Source organism: Cyanistes caeruleus, chromosome 2, assembly GCF_971803275.1.
Source record: "Cyanistes caeruleus chromosome 2, bCyaCae1.hap1.1, whole genome shotgun sequence".
NCBI lineage: Eukaryota > Metazoa > Chordata > Aves > Passeriformes > Paridae > Cyanistes > Cyanistes caeruleus.
In genome coordinates this window covers 2,822,293-2,835,207 of record NC_141702.1, presented here as the reverse complement: position 1 = coordinate 2,835,207, position 12,915 = coordinate 2,822,293, and the positions used below count along the sequence as shown (strand labels likewise).

General features: G+C 44.2%; 1 protein-coding gene across 3 annotated transcripts in view; it reads right to left on the bottom strand.

Annotated features, from left to right (window-relative positions):
• Nucleotides 1–12,915, bottom strand: part of MSRA (methionine sulfoxide reductase A) — a 238,834-nt gene that overhangs the window by 112,023 nt on the left and 113,896 nt on the right. The gene's annotated exons all lie outside the window — the stretch shown is intronic.

Here is a 12,915-nt window from a genome sequence, read left to right as displayed (position 1 = left end):
AGGTGCCCAAAGAAGATTTTATATGACACACTGGAGCATCTACTTCATCGTACAGGACCTGAGAGGAATCTGAACTTTAAAAAATTTATTAAAATTAAGCAAACTATTCAGATCTATAGTTCCTCTTCAGCTGAATAAAATAATTTCGATGTATAAATACCAAAATGTATCAGCTAAAATTCTCTACGACTCCAGGAGATAAAACACAACTTCTGAGTTGCCCTTCCTGCCTGTGCTTTCCTCCAACATTCAGTCCCAGAAAAATCCATATATCCATGGATTTCAAAGCCCCTTAGAAGATAAGATAAACTATCTCCCTTTTTCATGAGTGAGGACAATGGGCAGGAAGAGCTGAAGGTCACCCAAGTCAGCCTTGGAGCCAGGAATGAAAGGGAATGAGCTGAATCTCCAGGTAACAGCCCGGCTGCTCCTGCTCCTCCTCCCATCCTGCTCCAGAGGGCTGCCGGGCAAATTCCAGCATGGAACCACTGCTGAGGAACAGGAGAGGCAGGAGCAGCAAAGGGGAGGAATGAGATCCCAGCACATCCCCTGAGACACCTGTGCTGCCCCTCTGAAGGGAATGGGAATATCTGACAGCAACCTGGGAGAAGTTCAGTTCCTAGGAAAGGTTTCAAAAGGGTTCTGTGACCACCAGGGGAGGGAGGATTCTGTCCCTCTGCCCCCCTCGGGTGAGACCCCACCTGCAGAGCTGCCTCCAGCCCTGGGCTCCAACAGCAGAAGGATTTGGAGCTGCTGGAGAGAGCCCAGAGGAATCCACAGAGATGTTCCAAGGGCTGGAGCCCCTCTGCTCTGGAGCCAGGCTGGGAGAGCTGGGGGTGCTCATCTGGACCAGAGAAGGATCCAGGGAGAGCTCAGAGTCCCTTCCAGGGCCTAAAGGGGCTCCAGGAGAGCTGGAGAGGGACTGGGGACAAGGGATGGAGGGACAGGACACAGGGAATGGCTTCCCACTGCCAGAGGGCAGGGATGGATGGGATATTGGGAAGGAATTGTTCCCTGGGAGGGTGGGCAGGCCCTGGCACAGGGTGCCCAGAGAAGCTGTGGCTGCCCCTGGATCCCTGGAAGTGTCCAAGGCCAGGTTGGACAGGGCTTGGAGCAAGCTGGGATAGTGGAAGGTGTCCCTGCACATGGCAGGGGATGGGACTGGAAGATCTTTAAGGTCCCTTCCCACCCAAACCATTCTGGGATCCCAAAGAGGTTGTGTTGCTGGTGTGACAATCACAGGGGCAGTTCAGGAGTTCCTGGAAGAGGTGAGAAAAGAGGGAATTATTTTCTGAGAACTCTTTCAAAATGTTTGAGAAGTCGTTATCTGCTCTTTGTGGAAAACACTGGGAGCAGGAGCTGTAATGGATGAGTTGCTCCTCAAACTCTGGGCCATTCTTGTAATGAAGAGCTGTTAAATAGACCTGAGTACAAATAAATAACCACTTGTTGTGCTGCTGATTTAAAAAGAACTCATTTCTAGGTGTAATTCTATGGCAACAGCTTTTGTAAGGCACTCTTTGACACTGCAGCAGAGCTCCTGTTTAACAATTCAAATGCAGAAAAGATGGGAATAAAGGAGGCAAAAAGCAACTCAGTGAGATCCCTGCTCGAAGCTCAATTGTTTTGATGAATTCTGCCCTCACATGTTATATGAACATCTCACGTGCAGACAAATCCCATTTCATGGGAACAATGGGTGTGCATGGAGAAAAGTCTATTATCATATGGAAAATAAAGGAATTAGAGGAGAATCAGAGGCGATAAATAGATGAATATGCAGGGAGACACTTGGCTTTCCACTCAATTGGTCTGCAGGATTTGCCTTCCATATCTGCTGTGACACTGATTATTCCTGCACTTCGGTGGACCAAAACTGCCTGGCAGAAAAGCAGAAGCAACAAATGCAGTTCTGCTGCAAAGCTGTGCCATTTTTAATTCATTATTTTATTTTCCAATGCTGCCTGATATAGTCATCCCTCAAGCAGGCCATAGAAACGATTCTCTTTATTATGCAAAGTTCCATAAATCTCAACTGCTGTATATGAAAGATACTGCTAATCTTTGGAGACTTTGGGTTGGAGTCTGTGAATTTTTTGGAAAAGACCAGGAGAAGTATTTTGCTTTTCCTAGTTAATTAGACCTGGAACTGTGGGAGCTGATAGAAAAATATTGCTGAATTTTGGTGTGGCAGCCCTCGGTTCAAACCATCCTGCCCAGGGCGTTTGGAGTCTGGATCCCCAAGGACTCTCAAAATCAGGGACAATTCTGTTGAAAGCCTCCTAACTCCAGGTTTAGAGGAAATGTTCAGGAAGCACATTCCTTACGTGTCCTGGTAAAGCCAGGCCACTGCTGAGACACAACTGTGAGACTATAAAATTATAAAATCATCAGGGTTGGAAAAGCCCCTCTGAGATCATCGAGTCCAACTGTTCCCCAGCTCTGCCAAGGCCACCACTGACCCATGTCCCCAAATGTCACATCCACACGGCTTTTAAATCCCTGCAGGGATGGAGGCTCCACCGCTGCCCTTGGCAGCACCTTCCAATGTTTGACCACCCTTTCCATGACGAATTTTTCCTAAGAGTCATCCTGAACCTCCCCTGGCCCAGCTTGAGGCCGTTCCCTCTCCTCCTGTCCCTGTTCCCTGGGAGCAGAGCTCGACCCCCCGGCTGTCCCCTCCTGTCAGGAGTTGTGCAGAGCCAGAAGGGCCCCCTGGGCCTCCTTTTCTCCAGGCTGAGCTCCTTTCCCAGCTCCCTCAGCCTCTCCTGGTGCCCCAGCCCCTTCCCCAGCTCTGTTCCCTGCCCTGGACACCAGGAGCCAGGTGGGAAGTTTGTTTTCTTCATCTGCTTGGGGCAATATGGGCAGGGAGAAGAAGAGACAGAAAGGAAAAGTCCTGGAATTCGTACCCAGGGTTAACACCTGGGCTGATGCACCTTGCATCAGCTTCATGACAGATACAGTGTGGGAAGCCAAATCTCTGCTTTTCCCTGTGCAAGAATCTCATCTTGTTTGCTTCTATTTCCACATATTTGGATAATTTAGATTATTTGGATATGGATTTCATTTTCCCCTTTGGATTACACGCTGCTGCATGTTCAGCAGAAGAAGGAAGGAGGTCCCCTCTCTACCCAAAATCTGACCCACTTAATGCAAACTGGATCCTACCTTCCTTGTGCTTTCCAGCCTAAATTCAGCTCAGACTAAAGACACCAGATCCCAGCCTATACTTTTCCATTTAATTTTAGCTTCACCTAAAGACTTCTGACTGGCTCACAAAGGCAGCTGGGACACGAGGGAAGAGCTCATTACACATTGCTCCTGTCTTTGAACACCTTTGAACACCTGCAGAAAGGTTGAACTGGCCCTGAACACAGAGCAACGAGGCAGGAGAGAAAATGAAACCATTTGTTAAAACAAAATAAATGGAGCGGTGAAAAATAATGGTCCCATCTGCACCTACCTCTGGTTCAGGGTCAGCTCTGCTGGAGCCAAAAATTCAAAGGAGAAGGATGGAATAGAACCCTGACCACCTCCCCCACCATCACCAGCCCATTCAAAAAATAATAATAATAGTAAAAATGTCAATATTTAGCACTCTTGCAATGCTTTGCAGCTTCAAAACATTGCAGAAACAGGGCAAGATCAGGGGAACTTCTTTTTTTCCAAGTTCTGTTTGCTCCTTGATAGCCACATTTTTATCTTATCATCATATTAACAGGCTGAGAGAAATTTCTTCCTGTTGTAACACCATTAACATCAGTAGAATTATGTCTAGGATCGGTTTGACCCAATTTATTACTTTTTTAGCAGATGATAAGTGTGCTATAATGGTGTTCCATTTGACTTGGAACAAAGAATTTTCACAGCATCCAGCAGAGGGAACGATGTGATTAAACCTTGTGTCCTTTCCAAATAAAAATCTAAGCCATAATAACACCAAAAAAAATATTAAAAAAAATTAAAATTTTAAGTGAGAAAAAAAAAAAAAAAAGGGAAAAAGAAGTAAACAATGTGAAAATATGACAGTCAATGATAATTCAAACTTTCAGTTTAGCCCATGGCGCCTGTCACCTCTCAGGTTGCAGAAAGCAATTTTGTGGTCAGGATAAATCAGGATCTCCTTAATCCCAGGTCATGGATCACCTTTTTGCTTTCTACAACACACTGACAGGAGGGTGCAGGGAGGAGGTGTCAGACTCTTCCCCCAGATCACAAATCACTGGATGAGACAAAACAGCCTCGAGCTGCCTCAGGGAGGTTTAGGTTGGCTATTAGGAACAATTTCTATATGGAAAAGGTTATCACACACTGGCTCAGGCTGCCCAGAGCAGGGGTGGAGTGACCACCCCTGGAAGTGTCCAGACGAGGTGTGGATATGGCACTTGGGGACATGGTTTGGTGGTGACCATGGTGGTGGTGCTGGCTGATGGCTGGATTTGATGATCTCAGGTTTTTTCCCAAACTTTCCAGCTTTTCCAACTTTACTGATTCCATGAATGGAGGCCATGAAGTACCAGCAGTGGGAATGCAGCTCTATTTTTCATGGCTCACAAGACTCCTGAGAGGAAGGACCAACCCCATCCATATCATGCTCCAGTTAACCCCAGTTTAACAGCCTGGGAACACAAGGACACCAGAATTAAAGCTGCTTTATGGAAAGTTTTCCATTCCCTTCCTCTCTGCACCAACCCAGACAGTGACATCTCTGTACACACTGAGATCATGGCTTTTCATATTAATTAAAATTCTCCTAAGCCTTGATTTCTCCAACTGTCTGCACAATCTGCTGTCTTTTCTCTCAGTCTAACACAACACTTTGGGAGTAAAGGACCTTCATTTTTTTCCCTCTGCTTTCCCCACCAAGGTCCCAAGTCCAGCATTCAGAACATGAAACCCACTTTTTTAGCGGTTTTGTTCTGCTCCTGCACTTTCTTTGCAGAGAGAAAAGCTTTCCTAGATTTTATGGAAATGTGACATTAGGAGAGAATCACTCGAAGGCATTTCAGCTACAATTAACATTCTTCACTCCTCAGAAAGAAAATAAAAACAGCTTCTAATTGAATCGCTTGACTGAGTAAACACTGGATTAAACTGAGAGGGGAAGGAGCAGACAAAAAACTCCAGTTGGACAAATGTTGGGATTTGGGTTTGTTTTCCCAGGAACATTTGATGTGGATGCACTGTGGGCATGTGTGGGAACACAGACGCTGCCACTGCCACGATGCTTTTTCTGGGCTTAGTAACAGGCACAGAAATGTCTCCAGGCAGAGAAACCTCATGATTCCTTCTTGTCTCTTCCCAGACAGAGCATTCCTAGGATCCATGGATTTAAAAGGGATGGCTGGGAATGTCAGTACAGACAACACACCTCAGAAGGATTGAAAACAAGAGCAGGGAAGTGCAAAGAGTGCAATGAGCTCCTCAGAGCAAAATATTTCCTAATAAGTACGAGTCTAGGAGGAGTCCTGGCTATGTAGAATCATGGAATTGGAGTGGTTTGGGTTGGAAGGGACCTTAAAAGTCCCCTTTTGGGACCCCTGCCATGGCTAAGGACATCTCTCACCAGGCTCCCAGCCTGGCCTTGGACACTGCCAGGGATCCAGGGACAACCACAGCTTCTCTGGGAATTCCATCCCAGCTGCTCACCACTCTCACAGGGAAGAATTTCTTCCCAGTGTCCCATCTAAACCTACTCTGTCAGTATAAACCCATTCCCTCTTGTCCTGTCCCTCCAGGCTCTTGTAAAAACTCCCTCTCCATCTTTCTTGTAGGCTCCCTTCAGGTACTTCTGTGTATTCCTTTTGCTTTTAACAAAGAAGCTGCTTTAGAAACCAAACAGGACAATCCTTCCACTGATTTTTAAGAGCTCTGAGAGGGTTCTGTCCAAGGCAGGCAGCTTCTCTTCCTTTGGAAGGAGAAGTTTAAGGTCAGACACCTCAGGCTGGTCACTTTATCCACATCCACAGGCTGAAGTGACATCCTCCATGTAGAAATCAGGTTTGCTCTGAGTGCTGCAGGAACCAGATCACCTTAAGGCCCCCCTCTAAATCCAGGACCACAGTTTGGTAAACTCAATAAGTGGCTTTGCAGCTTATTTTTACTGCTCAAGTGTCTCCAGAGCAAAACCAAGAAGCACTTCAAGTACAAGCAGTACAAGAAGCAGAAAAAGCAAGGAACCCCCACTGGCCGCCGTAACAACAGCGAGCTTTTTGTTGACACCATTTTCACAAACACACCAAACTGTTCCAGTGCTGGTGGCCACAGTTCACATCACAACTTTAATCCTGAGTAGATGAGTAACAGCAACTGTTATTTGAACTACTGGGTAAGAAAAAACACATCCTGACAGCAGCCTTGTGCATAGGTGATATTTTCAGGCCTCCTATGGCAGATCTGTCTTTTTTTTCCCCATTACCTTGTTTTTTCACCACTTCCCAGCTCACCTATTGCTCTGAACCCCACTGATGGTACAGCACATCACTATGGAATACTCATAAATAAAGGAAGAATATTAGTAAATTTTTCCTTTCCCCTCAGAATAAATACTTAATTTCCAGACATGCTGATTTGTAGCTGCCAAGAATTAACCTTTAGCAAAATATCTTTTAACAAGTTCTCTTTGTAACTTCCTGTACGGGTTCAGAACCAGAGTTAATGAACCCCCAATTTCCCTCCTATTTATGAATGCCAGGAATAAAATCGCATTAAAGAGGTGGATAAACAAATTAATACGGAAAAGGTCATCAGTGATGATTAAAGACTAAGTCATTAATAGCTGGAAGCTGGGAGGTAAATGCAAACAGAACTTGGTCTGGTTTGGGTGGGAAGGGACCCTAAAGTTGTTCCAGTTCCAATCCCTTCCATAGGCTGGATGCTGCTCCCTAGTCCAGGTTCTTCCAGGCCCCTTCCAGCCCAACTCGTGCTGACTTTTGCTGGAGTAGATTCTCAGATCAGCTGCATCCTTGGTGTGAACCAGCACAGCAGATACATTCCAAACACTCCAAAATCCTCCCTTTCTTTTATTCCTTTTCTGACATTACCTATCTAAGAAATTTCCAGAAAAGTAGCTTAAATAAAAAGGGGATTTGGTCCCCGAGTGAAGGGCAAAATAAACCTTTGAGTGACCCAGTTGTCCCAGCAATGGCCAAGGTATTCCATTAAACATCCTGGGGTCAGGGAAAGAGTGATCCACCCTCCCTCCTGCTCCTGTAGGAGCAGCCAGGTCCCCGACAGGAAGACACAGTTTTTGGAAAGGAGCAGGAGCCTCAGCTGTATCTCAATTATCTTTTGTCAGAAGTATTTTGGGTGCCTTGTGGGTTATCCCTGGGGCTCTGCAGGCAAAGATCTCTGCTCCAGTGTTAAAAAGAATTAACTGAGTCCTACAAATCGTTTAAGAGGGGGTTTGAACCCTATTACTGCCCACAGATGGAAATGGTGAAATTCCTATCCCTCTGGGTGTTCAAATAAAAATTGGATGAGTCTTTTCCATTGCTTACACCCAGGGCTTCCAGCCTGAGAGGTAAAAAGGGATGGATTCTACCTTGCAATAGGTTTTAATGTTTCATCCAGAAGTTTGCAGGTGTCATCCTACACATTCTCTAATGCCAGCTTCACAATCTGCCCTTTTTTAGTGCACCAAAGATCCTGAAAGGCTTTTGTCTCTTTTGTCCCTCTGAAAAGAATCCACCTACAATGGATGAGCTCAGGCCTTGGCCCACAACAAACCCATGAGGAAATCCAAGAGCTCTCCTGAGCTCTGGCTTTCCCCAGAATCCGTCTCCAAATATCCTTTAAATTGTTGTTGCTGCAGTGCACAACAGCAATGAGGATCCGAAGGTTCTGCCTTTCACTGGATCGAGTTCTTGTCTCCCCCATGGACCAAATTCTCCTCACCTGGAGGAAGCTCAGGTAAAAGTGTGAGGGTCTGCAAAGAAGAGCACAGCTTCACTATCATAATTTACTTATTAAAACTGAACTATAACAGTCTCGGGCACAGCTGAGCAAACAGAAGTGAGTTAAACTCCTGTGGTTTGATAATTTCATTATTCATCCAACAGCTAGAAACTGTGCAGGTCACTTGCAGAATCATTCAAAATCTTAATCACCTCTGTGAGACAAGAGTCAATTTCTGAACTTTTTTATGCCAGCACAGGAAGATGTTCCATAGAACAAGCAAGTCAGAGGGGGTGATGTTTGCACAGAGTAATTGCAGTGCTCTCCCAATTTCAGGAAAAATACATTATCAGACACATCCACACTGACACCACAGCATGTCAGTCCTGTGCCTGAAAGGAGGGAAGATTTCACCTGGGAGAACGAGCAGCAGGAGCAGCAAAAGAACAGGAGCACAACCACAGTAAACAAGAAATGCAGGGGAAATACCAGCACGTTCCATAAGCTGCTGTAATTCCAGAGTCATGATCTCCCAAGAGCTCCTCCCTGGTTTCATAGACAGGGGGTTGGAAGAGATACGAGAATTCATCCCTTTCCACCTCCTCTGCCATGGGAACCATCCCAGGTTGATCCAAGCTCTGTCCAACATGGCCCTGGGCACTTCCAGGGATCCTGGGGCAGCCACAGCTTCTCTGGGAACCTGTGCCAAGGCCTCACCATCCTCACAGGGAAGGATTTATTCCCAATATCTACCACCTGTAGTAACCACCAATTCTGGGAGCACAGTTTCAGCACAGACTGAGTTACTGCCTTTGTAGCTTACTTTTTTTTTACAAGGTCTCCACAGGAAAAAAAAATATATAAATAAATAAATGAAATGAAATGAAATGAAATGAAATGAAATGAAATAAAATAAAATAAAATAAAATAAAATAAAATTAAATTAAATTAAATTAAATTAAATTAAATTAAATTAAATTAAATTAAATACCAAAACAAGCAAACAAAAAAAAACCAAACAAACAAAAAAAAAAATCCCACCAAAGTAGGGAACCCCCCCACTGGCCACAACAACAGCACTGAGCTTTTTTCACAACACCATTTTCACAAATACAAGATGTTCTGATACTTAAAAAGAAGCTGCTCTGTGCTGCATCTTCTGTTTTCAGGCCCAGTGACACGGGGAATGTCACAGCCCAACCCTGCACGGAGTCTCCTGTCGAAATGAAGCTCCTTTGGGAGCTCCCTGTAGGCTCCAGGTCAGAAGATTTTGTCTTTGACTTGCTCTGTAATGGCTCTTTCAACCTCTGGGGCTCCCACACTCTCATCTTATATATATCTTTAATAAAGCAGGAGATGGGAAGGATGGAAACAACACATCTCAGCAGAATACAATTCAAATAAAGTTGTTAATAATAAATAATATATCTGGTATTTATATTGCTGCTACAAGCCAAACCTGTGATTGTGGGCAATGCTGGGATAAACAGATGAAAGGAGCAGAGGACAGCAGTGAGGCTGTTAGGATTTTAAATTTGCCAGGAGGCAAAAATCAGGTATCTAAATAATAAATATCACTTTGGTTTCTTCAAGCCTGAACCAGACAAGACATTAACCCTGAGAAGTCAAGTTCTGAGATGGAAAAGTGAATTCAACCTTGATTACAGATGGAGCAGAGCTCCCTCAGCAGAGTTGTTGCCATCCCTTATGGGCAAGGAGCTTTTTGTTTTACATGTAATGGCAAATTTATTTACCATTTATTTACCAGAAAAAGTAAATATTTATTCTGCTTTTCATTTTTAAATGACAAATATACAGACTCCATTCCTGCACCCTGGATTTTAAGGCGTAATAAAGTTTTCTTGGTCACCTTCTCTGCTGAAAAAAAAAATTTCAGTAGTGTCAGCTTTGAAAATTTGGAGGTAAAGCTGCAGAGGAGCAGGTAAGTGAAATTCAGTGCATCTGCTGGGTTCTTGTTGCCAAGGTTTGATCGTTGCAGCAGCATCTGCCATCACCTTTCCAAATGATTTTTGAAGTGAAATTGCTACATTCATTTTATTTCATGACTTAGCAATTGCATGGAGGACAAATTATAGTTTCTGGGGTCATATCAAGGTTTAGATGCACATCCAGGAGGATCCTAGGACGATAATCTCATGATTGCAGAGACACAACTTGTTCCAACTGTTCTAGTTAACAAAAATTACAGATTTTCTACAAAATCCTGTTCTTCAATTGCTACAAAAAATACACAAAACAGTAATTCCCACAGTTCATGACATTAACTTTTGATTGATGCAGTATTTTACACTTTGGCTGACCTCTCCTTCCTTTCTCACAGGTGAACTGGGGGGGAAAAAAAAAGGGGAGAGGTGGAGCAATTGGCCAATCCTATCAAGGCACAGATCAAGGGCATGGTGAACACTGATATCCTTCTCAGTCATTAAAATTCCTATATCCTGTTCTTATAAGGATAAAAAAAAAAAAGACCAGACAAAGGCACAACAGGAATCTATTCTCTTGACAGCAATTTAATAACAAAAGAAAATGTTCTGAGCCACTCTCATTACTGCTTGGAAACTTTAATCTTGTGGACTTAGTTCCTGTCCATGGAAACCTTCAGATCCCCTTTACAAGCTAGAGAAAGGGAAGGGAATATTTGTAGTTTAATTATACATTTAAACACTTTGGAGAACCAGAGCCACTTTGGAAGAGTGTTGTGGTGTCCAGCTGAAGGGTTCTACAAGGAATACAAGGCCACGTCTGAACATCAGGAGAGTCACAAATTCATCATGGGGCTGGAGCCCCCTGCTCTGGAGCCAGGCTGGGAGAGCTGGGGGTGCTCACCTGGAGAAGAGAAGGCTCCAGGGAGAGCTCAGAGCCCCTTGCAGGGCCTAAAGGGGCTCCAGGAGAGCTGGAGAGGGACTGGGGACAAGGGATGGAGGGACAGGACACAGGGAATGGCTTCCCACTGCCAGAGGGCAGGGATGGATGGGATATTGGGAAGGAATTGTTCCCTGTGAGGGTGGGCAGGCCCTGGCACAGGGTGCCCAGAGAAGCTGTGGCTGCCCCTGGATCCCTGGAAGTGTCCAAGGCCAGGTTGGATGGGTCTTGGAGCAGCCTGGGATGGTGAAAGGTGTCCCTGCCCATGGCAGGGGATGCAACTGGAAGATCTTTAATGTTCCTTCCCACCCAAAATCATTGAAAGATTCCAGGACTCCATGAACATGCTGCTAGTTTTCCACGGGACATTCTTCTGTATTTTTAGGGAAGACAAATCTGAGAAGCCAAGAACTTTCCTATATTACATTTTTTTCTCTGTTGCCATCAACCACTTCTGAAAAGTTCCCATCAGATTTCCCATTGTTGCCTTTAATACCAACAGTTTATGCACAAATATGTAAAGTTAACCCCACATTACCCAGCCAGACTCTCCTCACACCTTTCCACCCTTTTGTATCAACATCCCAATCCCCACCCTGCTCTGGGCTTTTGGAATTAACTTGGGAAATCACCAGCTGACCACGGGAACAGGAGGTAACAGAGCAAAAAATTAATTTTCCCTTCCTCCACTCTCTCCCATCAGCTATTTAGAAGCCTTCCAGGTGACCTTTGGAAGCCAAGACATTTTAAGGAGAATTGGAAATCCAATATGGAAGAATCAGTCAAAAGACTAATTCTTATGCAAGAGGCAGTAGTATTCCTCAGAAAAACATTAATTTGCTGCTTAGGAGATGTGAAACAACTTCACAGCCAAATATTTTACGTAACTCAGAGCAGAAACAAAGTCTGTGTGGCACATTTTTATATTGAATTGTTAATTATTAGAAATTGTGATTTGTGCACGAGAGAAAATGTCCCAGAAAGATGAGAACTGACAAGATTATAAATCGGTTTAATTCACTGAATCTCAGCCTTCTAACTAATATCATCTAATAACCAGACATGTTTTATTTTTCCTTACATTTCAGTCACTGAAGATAAACAAAGGGAACAACTGAAAGCAAACTCAGATGACCTCCTCACACGTGAACAGCCTGAACCACAAGCCTATAAACGACCCTGTTTTTAAGGAAATTATCGTTAGCTGTGTATTTTATATGGTAATTGTACATCCCCAGTTTATGAATAACAACAGCAGAGTTCTTCCCTTCTGATTTCAGTGCCACTTGAGCTATGCAGATTTCTAAAAGCTGATGAATATACAGAGCAACAGAATTGTTCTGAACATCTGTAAGCAAAATATGAAAAGATGTTTGGTGCTGAATGAACATCCTGGGTTGTCTAACGCTGGCCAAAAATGGTGTATTTATGTATTAGGGGAATGCACTGAAAATAGCTCCAAATCCTGCACACCCTCCAGAAGGCTTTTTCAGATTGTCCTCTGCATGGCTGCCACCAGAAAATGGAAAAAGAATTTTCCATTCTATTCAATTTTCTATATTCAATATTCTATTCCATTCTAGAATTCCATTCTATTCAATTTTCCTTTCCTTTCCTTTCCTTTCCTTTCCTTTCCTTTCCTTTCCTTTCCTTTCCTTTCCTTTCCTTTCCTTTCCTTTCCTTTCCTTTCCTTTCCTTTCCTTTCCTTTCCTTTCCTTTCCTTTCCTTTCCTTTCCTTTCCTTTCCTTTCCTTTCCTTTCCTTTCCTTTCCTTTCCTTTCCTTTCCTTTCCTTTCCTTTCCTTTCCTTTCCTTTCCTTTCCTTTCCTTTCCTTTCCTTTCCTTTCCTTTCCTTTCCTCTCCTCTCCTCTCCTCTCCTCTCCTCTCCTCTCCTCTCCTCTCCTCTCCTCTCCTCTCCTCTCCTCTCCTCTCCTCTCCTCTCCTCTCCTCTCCTCTCCTCTCCTCTCCTCTCCTCTCCTCTCCTCTCCTCTCCTCTCCTCTCCTCTCCTCTCCTCTCCTTTCCTTTTTCCCTTCCCTTCCCGTCCCTTCCCTTCCCATTTTTATTTCTATATCCATTCCATTCCATTCCATTCCATTCCATTCCATTCCATTCCATTCCATTCCATTCTGTTCCACCT